We start from the raw sequence: 10,000 nt of genomic DNA on the forward strand, positions 1-10,000 counted from the left end.
AGACCTGCTGTCGGCCGGCTGCTGGGTAGACCTGCTGTCGGCCGGCCGGCGGCCGGGTAGACCTGCTGTCGGCCTGCCGCCGGGTAGACCTGCTGTCGGGCGTCTGGGTAGACCTGCTGTCGGCCGTCGGCCGGGTAGACCTGCTGTCGGCCGCCGGGCGGCTGCCGGGTAGACCTGCTGTCGGCCGGCCGCCGGGTAGACCTGCTGTCGGCCGTCGGCCGGGTAGACCTGCTGTCGGCCGCCGGGCGGCTGCCGGGTAGACCTGCTGTCGGCCGGCCGGCTGGGTAGACCTGCTGTCGGCCGTCGGCCGGGTAGACCTGCTGTCGGCCGGCCGGCGGGTAGACCTGCTGTCGGTTGGCCGCCGGGTAGACCTGCTGTCGGCCGGGGGCTGGGTAGACCTGCTGTCGTCCCCCCCGGCAGCTGGGTAGACCTGCTGTCGGCCGGCGGGCGGCTGCCGGGTAGACCTGCTGTCGGCCGGCGGGCGGCTGCCGCTGGGTAGACCTGCTGTCGGCCGGCCGCCGGGTAGACCTGCTGTCGGCCGCCGGGCGGCTGCCGGGTAGACCTGCTGTCGGCCGGCCGGCTGGGTAGACCTGCTGTCGGCCGTCGGCCGGGTAGACCTGCTGTCGGCCGGCCGGCGGGTAGACCTGCTGTCGGTTGGCCGCCGGGTAGACCTGCTGTCGGCCGGGGGCTGGGTAGACCTGCTGTCGTCCGCCCGGCAGCTGGGTAGACCTGCTGTCGGCCGTTGGCCGGGCGGCTGCCGGGTAGACCTGCTGTCGGTCGGCGGGCAGCTGGGTAGACCTGCTGTCGGCCTGCCGCTGGGTTGACCTGCTGTCGGCCGCCGGGCGGCTGCCGCTGGGTAGACCTGTTGTCCGCCTGCCGCCGGGTAGACCTGCTGTCGGCCGGCTGCTGGGTTGACCTGCTGTCGGCCGGCCGGCGGCCGGGTAGACCTGCTGTCGGCCTGCCGCCGGGTAGACCTGCTGTCGGGCGTCTGGGTAGACCTGCTGTCGGCCGTCGGCCGGGTAGACCTGCTGTCGGCCGCCGGGCGGCTGCCGGGTAGACCTGCTGTCGGCCGGCCGCCGGGTAGACCTGCTGTCGGCCGTCGGCCGGGTAGACCTGCTGTCGGCCGCCGGGCGGCTGCCGGGTAGACCTGCTGTCGGCCGGCTGCTGGGTAGACCTGCTGTCGGCCGGCCGGCGGCCGGGTAGACCTGCTGTCGGCCTGCCGCCGGGTAGACCTGCTGTCGGGCGTCTGGGTAGACCTGCTGTCGGCCGTCGGCCGGGTAGACCTGCTGTCGGCCGCCGGGCGGCTGCCGGGTAGACCTGCTGTCGGCCGGCCGCCGGGTAGACCTGCTGTCGGCCGTCGGCCGGGTAGACCTGCTGTCGGCCGCCGGGCGGCTGCCGGGTAGACCTGCTGTCGGCCGGCTGCTGGGTAGACCTGCTGTCGGCCGGCCGGCGGCCGGGTAGACCTGCTGTCGGCCTGCCGCTGGGTAGACCTGCTGTCGTCCCCCGGGCAGCTGGGTAGACCTGCTGTCGGCCGGCCGCTGGTTTGACCTGCTGTCAGCCGGCGGGCCGCCGTGCGATGCGTCGAGCGGCTCTCCCCTATCGGCCTGAGCCCCTCGCCGCCTTCGCTTCTCCCCGAGAGGGAGGGAGGGAGGGAGAGGGCCTTCGGAAGCCGGCGGCGCTCCCTCCCCCGTCCGGGTCCGAGCAGATGGCGGCCCGGCTTCCACCTCGCTTTCTGCTTGGCTGGCTCGATCAGCGGGGCTGCCGTCTGCCTGCAGGCTTCAGTGGGGCCGGCCGGGGGCGAGCGGGAAGGAAGGCGCCGTCGGAGCGAAAGCCTCCGAGAGAGAGCCGGCGAGAAAGCTTCCTCGGAAAGGGAGGGCGCCGAGCCTCAAGCTGCCGGCGGCCCCGTCGGCCCGCTCCTCAGCCCCCGCAGGCGTTGTCCCCGTGCCGAGCGGCCGGCCGCTTGGGGAGCCGCCTGGGGCGTGGGTGGGTCGGGGCCACCGCCGTCGGCCCCAGCTGTCGCCCAGCAGGGGGGCGGGGAAAGCCCGGAAGGCGGTGCCAGGCAGGGTGACGTCGCAGGGCGGGGCCGCCCGGCAAGCGTCGCCGACCGGGGGCGGGGAAAAGCCCAGAAGGCGGTGCGCCGCGGGAGCCGGCGGCGAAGGGTGGTTCCGTGCCGGGCCCGCACGAGGCGGGCCCGGGGCCGACGACCTCCGCGGACCGCCGGAGAGCCGGCATGAGCAGGCGGCCGCCCGCCCGCCGCCTCTGCCGGCGATTCGAGTCCAGTGACGCGGGGGGCCGGCGGCTTCCAGCCGCGTCCCACCGCACGCTTCCGCCTGCTTCCATTCTCCCGCTGTCCGCCCCGAGGTGCGGCTTGCTGGCTGGTGCCGTGTCTCTGCTCCCCGCGGGGTGGGGACGCCCCGTTGCCGGTCGAGCGCGTCGGCGGGCCGGGCGCGGGCCGCGGGCTGCCCGTCGGCTCGGCTGGGAGGCGTCTGGCCGCGCAGGCAGGAAAAGAAATCCGATGGGCCGAGAATTTTTGATCCCGGCGAAGCGTTCGTGTGCCACCCCGACACAAGAGCCGTCCTTTCGGGAAAAGACAAAAGAAGAAGGGAAGGGGTGGGTGCGCGTGTGTCTGTGGGTGCGGGCGTGTGCGCGTGCCCGCGTGCGTGAAAAGAAACCAAAGAAAGAGACGGTCAGAAATACGCCTCGGCCTAGAGAACGGGAATATCGGGCGGGACGGGGCTGCCGGAGCTATCCGACGGCCGAGGGGCGCACAGGTCTCCCGGCTCCGGGGCCGGCGGACGCCGCCGGGCACGTCGTCAGAAGCCGCAGGGGCGGCCGGCGTGGAGCCGGCCGACAGGGCTACCCTGGTGGCGGGCGGGACCCACCCGGGAGGTTGGGTTCACCGAGGGCCGGGGCCGGGGCCGGGGCCGGGGCCGGGGCTGGCCAACAGGTCTAGCCCAGGGGCGGGCAGGCGGGCGTCCCCGGGAGGCCGGGTCCGCCCAGGGCCGGGGCCGGGGCCGGGGCCGGGGCCGGGGCCGGGGCCGGCCGACAGGCCTGGTCCGGTGGCGGGACACGAGGCAAACTTCAGAGGGGTACCCTTGTCCCCCAGGCGGGGTAGACCTGTGGTCCCCAACCGGGGTAGACCTGCTGTCCGCGGTCGCGGTAGACCTGCTGTCCCCGGCCGGGGTCGACCTGCTGCCCGTGGTTGGGGTAGACCTGCTGTCCGCGGCCGGGGTCGACCTGCTGTCCCCGGCCGAGGTAGACCTGCTGTCCCTGGACGGGGTAGACCTGTTGTCCCCCCGGCCGGGGTAGACCTGATGTCCCTGGACGGGGTAGACCTGTTGTCCCGCGGTCGGGGTAGACCTGTTGTCCCCCCGGCCGGGGTAGACCTGCTGTCCCTGGACAGGGTAGACCTGTTGTCCCCGGCCGGGGTAGACCTGATGTCCCCGGCCGAGGTAGACCTGCTGTCCCTGGACGGGGTAGACCTGTTGTCCCCCCGGCCGGGGTAGACCTGATGTCCCTGGACGGGGTAGACCTGTTGTCCGCGGCCCGGGTAGACCTGCTGTCCGCGGTCGCGGTAGACCTGCTGTCCCCCGGCCGGGGTAGACCTGCTGTCTGCGGTCGCGGTAGACCTGCTGTCCCCGGCCGGGGTAGACCTGCTGTCCCTGGACGGGGTAGACCTGTTGTCCCGCGGTCGGGGTAGACCTGATGTCCCTGGACGGGGTAGACCTGTTGTCCGCGGCCCGGGTAGACCCGCTGTCCAAGGTCGCGGTAGACCTGCTGACCGCGGCCCGGGTAGACCTGTTGTCCCTGGACGGGGTAGACCTGTTGTCCGCGGCCGGGGTAGACCTGCTGTCCGCGGTCGCGGTAGACCTGCTGTCCCCCGGCCGGGGTAGACCTGCTGTCTGCGGTCGCGGTAGACCTGCTGTCCCCGGCCGGGGTAGACCTGCTGTCCCTGGACGGGGTAGACCTGTTGTCCCGCGGTCGGGGTAGACCTGATGTCCCTGGACGGGGTAGACCTGTTGTCCGCGGCCCGGGTAGACCTGCTGTCCACGGTCGCGGTAGACCTGCTGTCCGCGGCCCGGGTAGACCTGTTGTCCCTGGACGGGGTAGACCTGTTGTCCGCGGCCGGGGTAGACCTGCTGTCCGCGGTCGCGGTAGACCTGCTGTCCCCCGGCCGGGGTAGACCTGCTGTCCCCGGCCGGGATAGACCTGATGTCCCTGGACGGGGTAGACCTGCTGTCCCTGGACGGGGTAGACCCGCTGTCCCCCGGCCGGGATAGACCTGCTGTCCTTGGTCGGGGTAGACCTGTTGTCCGCGGCCCGGGTAGACCTGCTGTCCACGGTCGCGGTAGACCTGCTGTCCGCGGCCCGGGTAGACCTGTTGTCCCTGGACGGGGTAGACCTGTTGTCCGCGGCCGGGGTAGACCTGCTGTCCGCGGTCGCGGTAGACCTGCTGTCCCCCGGCCGGGGTAGACCTGCTGTCCCCGGCCGGGATAGACCTGATGTCCCTGGACGGGGTAGACCTGCTGTCCCTGGACGGGGTAGACCCGCTGTCCCCCGGCCGGGATAGACCTGCTGTCCTTGGTCGGGGTAGACCGGCTGTCCCCGGCCGGGGTAGACCTGCTGTCCCCGGCCCGGGTAGACCTGCTGTCCGCGGTCGCGGTAGACCTGTTGTCCGCGGCCCGGGTAGACCTGTTGTCCGCGGTCGCGGTAGACCTGTTGTCCGCGGTCGCGGTAGACCTGTTGTCCGCGGCCCGGGTAGACCTGCTGTCCGCGGTCGCGGTAGACCTGTTGTCCGCGGCCCGGGTAGACCTGTTGTCCGCGGCCCGGGTAGACCTGTTGTCCGCGGTCGCGGTAGACCTGTTGTCCGCGGCCCGGGTAGACCTGTTGTCCGCGGTCGCGGTAGACCTGCTGTCCCCCGGCCGGGGTAGACCTGCTGTCCCCCGGCCGGGGTAGACCTGCTGTCCCCCGGCCGGGGTAGACCTGCTGTCCGCGGTCGCGGTAGACCTGCTGTCCCCGGCCGGGATAGACCTGATGTCCCTGGACGGGGTAGACCCGCTGTCCCCCGGCCGGGATAGACCTGCTGTCCTTGGTCGGGGTAGACCGGCTGTCCCCGGCCGGGGTGGAGCTGATGTCCCCGGCCCGGGTAGACCTGCTGTCCGCGGTCGCGGTAGACCTGTTGTCCGCGGCCCGGGTAGACCTGCTGTCCGCGGTCGCGGTAGACCTGTTGTCCGCGGCCCGGGTAGACCTGTTGTCCGCGGTCGCGGTAGACCTGTTGTCCGCGGTCGCGGTAGACCTGTTGTCCGCGGCCCGGGTAGACCTGCTGTCCGCGGTCGCGGTAGACCTGTTGTCCGCGGCCCGGGTAGACCTGTTGTCCGCGGCCCGGGTAGACCTGTTGTCCGCGGTCGCGGTAGACCTGTTGTCCGCGGCCCGGGTAGACCTGTTGTCCGCGGTCGCGGTAGACCTGCTGTCCCCCGGCCGGGGTAGACCTGCTGTCCCCCGGCCGGGGTAGACCTGCTGTCCCCCGGCCGGGGTAGACCTGCTGTCCGCGGTCGCGGTAGACCTGCTGTCCCCGGCCGGGATAGACCTGATGTCCCTGGACGGGGTAGACCCGCTGTCCCCCGGCCGGGATAGACCTGCTGTCCTTGGTCGGGGTAGACCGGCTGTCCCCGGCCGGGGTGGAGCTGATGTCCCCGGCCCGGGTAGACCTGCTGTCCGCGGTCGCGGTAGACCTGTTGTCCGCGGCCCGGGTAGACCTGTTGTCCGCGGTCGCGGTAGACCTGTTGTCCGCGGTCGCGGTAGACCTGTTGTCCGCGGCCCGGGTAGACCTGTTGTCCGCGGTCGCGGTAGACCTGTTGTCCGCGGCCCGGGTAGACCTGTTGTCCGCGGTCGCGGTAGACCTGTTGTCCGCGGCCCGGGTAGACCTGCTGTCCGCGGTCGCGGTAGACCTGCCGTCCCCCGGCCGGGGTAGACCTGCTGTCTGCGGCCGGGGTAGACCTGCTGTCCGCGGTCGCGGTAGACCTGCTGTCCCCGGCCGGGATAGACCTGATGTCCCTGGACGGGGTAGACCTGCTGTCCCTGGACGGGGTAGACCTGCTGTCCCCCGGCCGGGATAGACCTGCTGTCCTTGGTCGGGGTAGACCGGCTGTCCCCGGCCGGGGTGGAGCTGATGTCCCTGGACGGGGTAGACCTGTTGTCCCGCGGTCGGGGTAGACCTGTTGTCCGCGGCCGGGGTAGACCTGCTGTCCGCGGCCGGGGTAGACCTGCTGTCCGCGGTCGCGGTAGACCTGCTGTCCCCGGCCGGGATAGACCTGATGTCCCTGGACGGGGTAGACCTGCTGTCCCTGGACGGGGTAGACCTGCTGTCCCCCGGCCGGGATAGACCTGCTGTCCTTGGTCGGGGTAGACCTGCTGTCCCCGGCCGGGGTAGAGCTGATGTCCCAGGAAGGGGTAGACCTGCTGTCCCCCGGCCGGGGTAGACCTGCTGTCCGCGGCCCGGGTAGACCTGTTGTCCGCGGTCGCGGTAGACCTGTTGTCCGCGGCCCGGGTAGACCTGCTGTCCGCGGTCGCGGTAGACCTGTTGTCCGCGGCCCGGGTAGACCTGTTGTCCGCGGTCGCGGTAGACCTGTTGTCCGCGGCCCGGGTAGACCTGTTGTCCGCGGTCGCGGTAGACCTGTTGTCCGCGGCCCGGGTAGACCTGTTGTCCGCGGTCGCGGTAGACCTGTTGTCCGCGGCCGCGGTAGACCTGTTGTCCGCGGCCGCGGTAGACCTGTTGTCCGCGGTCGCGGTAGACCTGTTGTCCGCGGCCCGGGTAGACCTGTTGTCCGCGGTCGCGGTAGACCTGTTGTCCGCGGTCGCGGTAGACCTGTTGTCCGCGGCCCGGGTAGACCTGTTGTCGGCGCCGGCGCTGGAAGTTCACCAAGGGGTCGCTGTTTTCAGCTGCCTCCAGTTACGTCAAGCTAGGAGGCGGCTAGCGCCACCGCTTTGCCCCGGTCACGTACGCTACGTTCACTTGCAGCGAGGGCGGCCTCGGACACATATCTCCGTATTATGGGAGCGAGGTGACGGGCCGTCTCCCCCAGGCTGTTACCGTGCCTGTGTCCTCCGAGGCGGAGCTACGGGCCGGCCGCCCGGCCGGTCGCCGGCGCCAAGCTCAGAGAGAAACCGAAAGGGAGAGCGCCGGCAAGGGAGGCCCAAGCACCGAGAGAGGGTTGCCGCCTCGGCGGGACGAGTCGCGGGGCTCGTCCTGCTTCCCGTACCTATCCATCGTGCCGATGGGCCAGCTTCGTTTGCGAGGCCGCGGAAGCGCGCTACTGCTGCCAGAGAGAGAGAGTGTGCTGCCTAGGCGGGTCGAGTCGCGGGGCTCGTCCCGCTTCCCGTGCTACCCATCGTGCCCGATGGGCCCAGCTTGTTCCGGTGAGGCCGAGGAAAGCGTGTGCCGCTGCTTGCCAGAGAGAGAAAGCCGCTCGGGCGGCCGAGGCGAGAAGGGAAAAGGGTGTGGAGGAGGCAGAGAAGCCGCAGGCCGGGTCCCCCCCGCTCTGGTCGTGCTGCTGCCGATTCCGGTCCAGTCCCGCCTCCCTCCCCCCCCCACCCCAACCCTGGGGTGGGGAAAAACCGAACGCTGGTGGCTGGCGGGCGAGGCGGCGGCGCCTCGTCCCCCTCATGTGCTCGGCCTTAAGCCGGGGCCCCCCTCGGCGGGGTGCGGTTTTTTTCGGCTGTCGGTCTCGGTGGGGCACGGTGGCCGGCAGCCGCGGGCAGACGTCGGCCGGGGGCGCCTCTGTCGTTGTTCGAGCCCCGTACGAGGCTTTACCCCCCGCCCCGGCCCTTCCCCGAGAGTCCCGAAGACCGGGTTGCCCGGTCGGCCGAGGCTGGCGGCGCCCCGTTCCCCGCTCCCGACCCGCTGTTGCCAGGTGTGAGAGAGCCGTGTGTCGGAAAGGGGCTGCGGGGGACGCCCGGTGGGGCGCGCGGCCTTGCCTTCGGCTTTGCCCCGCTTTTTGCCGCTCCAGGGGCTCGGTGACGGGAGAAGTCGCCCGACGGGAATCGCGGGGCCGGGGTGGCGGCACCCCGTCCCTCGCCCCGAGTTGTTGTGGCCCTCGTCCCCCTTCCTCGGCCTTAAGCCGGGGACCCGCGCTTTGCGGGCGGAATTGTTTCAGGGGTGGCGGCCGGCCGCGGTGGCCGGCCCCTGCCCGCGTGCGGACCCGGACGCGACGGGGAAAAATGTCCCCGGCGAGAGAGATATATGGCGCGGGCGAGGCGGCGGCGCCTCGCCCCTTCCTCAGTTGTCGTGGCCGGTGCGGACCGAGCCACCGTGGCCCGGCGGGCTGCGTCGCGAACGGGTCCCCGCTTCGTTTTCTTTCGCTTTTGTAGGCGTGCGGCGGGCAGAGCGTGGGGGTCTGCCTTGCCGTACTTTTTTGGGTGTGAGGGGTTTCTGCCCCCCTGCTCCCATTGCGGCCCTAAGCCGCGGCACCGAGAAAAAAAACAGCGTCTGGAGGTGTGCGGGCCCCCCCGACCCCAAGCGAAAAGCGAAGGGGGCAGGGAGAAAAAAACCTCGTGGTTGTCGGCGGTGGTGTTGGGGGAGTGAGAGGCGCGGGCCTCGCCCCCACCCACCCCCGGGCCCGCGGCCCCCGTGGCTAGCACGGGTCTTGAGACGCGCGCCATGTGTGCCTTTTTATTTTCTGCTCCTGGTTTGCCGTTCTCTCCCCCGGTTGGTTTTTTTTTTTTTTTTTTTTTTTCCTCCGCGGGGGGGGAAAGCCGATCGCCGCGAGGCCGGGCGAAAAGCCGGGTTTTGGGGCCCCGTGGCCTCTCACGGTCGGTGGCAAACCTTTTTTTGTCGCACGCTTCGGATGGGTTCCCTCGGGGAAGAGGGGAAAGGGGGTGAAAACCCCCCGACCCCCGGCCCCGGCGGGGTGCGATGTCCCATCTTTGCCGTTGTCCAGTTAGAGGGAACCGTTGTCCGCAGATGCGGGTGGGTGGCGGCACCCCCCGTGCGCTCCTCCCGCTGCGATCAGCCGAAATTGTCCCGAAAGCCAAGCGGCCCGCCGGCGTCGGCGGGCCCCTGGGGCGCGTCGAGGAGGCTCGACGGCGCCGAGCCCGCGGGGGCGGTCTCTCGGGGACGAGTTCCCCCGCTCACACGCATTCACGCGGAGTCCCGCGGCCATCCGCCCGCTGCCCGCCTGGACTGTGGCGGTGTCGGCCACGGTGGGTGCGCACGTTGGGGCTGCCGTCGCCGTTGTCCCAGGACCGTGGCCGCGGGGCCCTTGTCGTCGCTCCTTGGTTCTTGTCTTCACGCTCCTTGCTTCTCCTCCTCCTCCTCCTCCTCCCTCCTTCTCCTTTCTTTTTCTCCTCCCCACACCAAACCCGATCGATGAGGCTTTTCGGGTCGCGTCGGAGAGGGCCCCCGGCGGGCCGGCTCCTGCCGGGGCTTCTCTGTCATGGGGAAGCCCACGGCGGTGTGTCCGGTGCTTGGCCAGGGTTGGTCTCCTCTCCAATTCGCTTCCCGTCGCAGGCGAGGTTCTGGCGTCCCTTTCCCCGCTCTGCCGGGGAAGGGCGTCTTTAACCGTCCCGGGCTGTGTGACGGCCGCGTGGCCCCGCGAGCCCCTCAGGTGTCCTTGGACTTAAAACCCCAAGAAAAGCCGTGTGGCGAGGTGGTGCCGGCCCCGGTCGCCGGGAAAGGAAAAAAGCGCCCCGTGGGTGCCGGCCGCGAGCAGCGCTCGGGCGGCGGTGCGGCTCGAGCGTGTGTGAGCCGAGACAGAGAGAGAGAAAAAGAGAGCGAGAGAGAGACACGCGGAAAGCCAGAGAGAAGGGAACGTAACGAGCCCCCGATGGGGCTGCGGACGGGGGAAAAGAGCCCGTTCCGCGCGCGTGTGCCGCTCTTTTGTCGTGCCGCCGCCTGCTGCAGAGCGAGCCGCCCCGGCCAGGGGGCCTCGGTTGTCCGGGCCGCGCCCGCCTCGTCGGGTCGCTGTCTCCTCTAGCACGTCCGGTGCTTTCCGCTCGGCCCGGT

Source organism: Poecile atricapillus, chromosome 30 (assembly GCF_030490865.1).
Source record: "Poecile atricapillus isolate bPoeAtr1 chromosome 30, bPoeAtr1.hap1, whole genome shotgun sequence".
Classification (NCBI taxonomy): Eukaryota; Metazoa; Chordata; class Aves; order Passeriformes; family Paridae; genus Poecile; species Poecile atricapillus.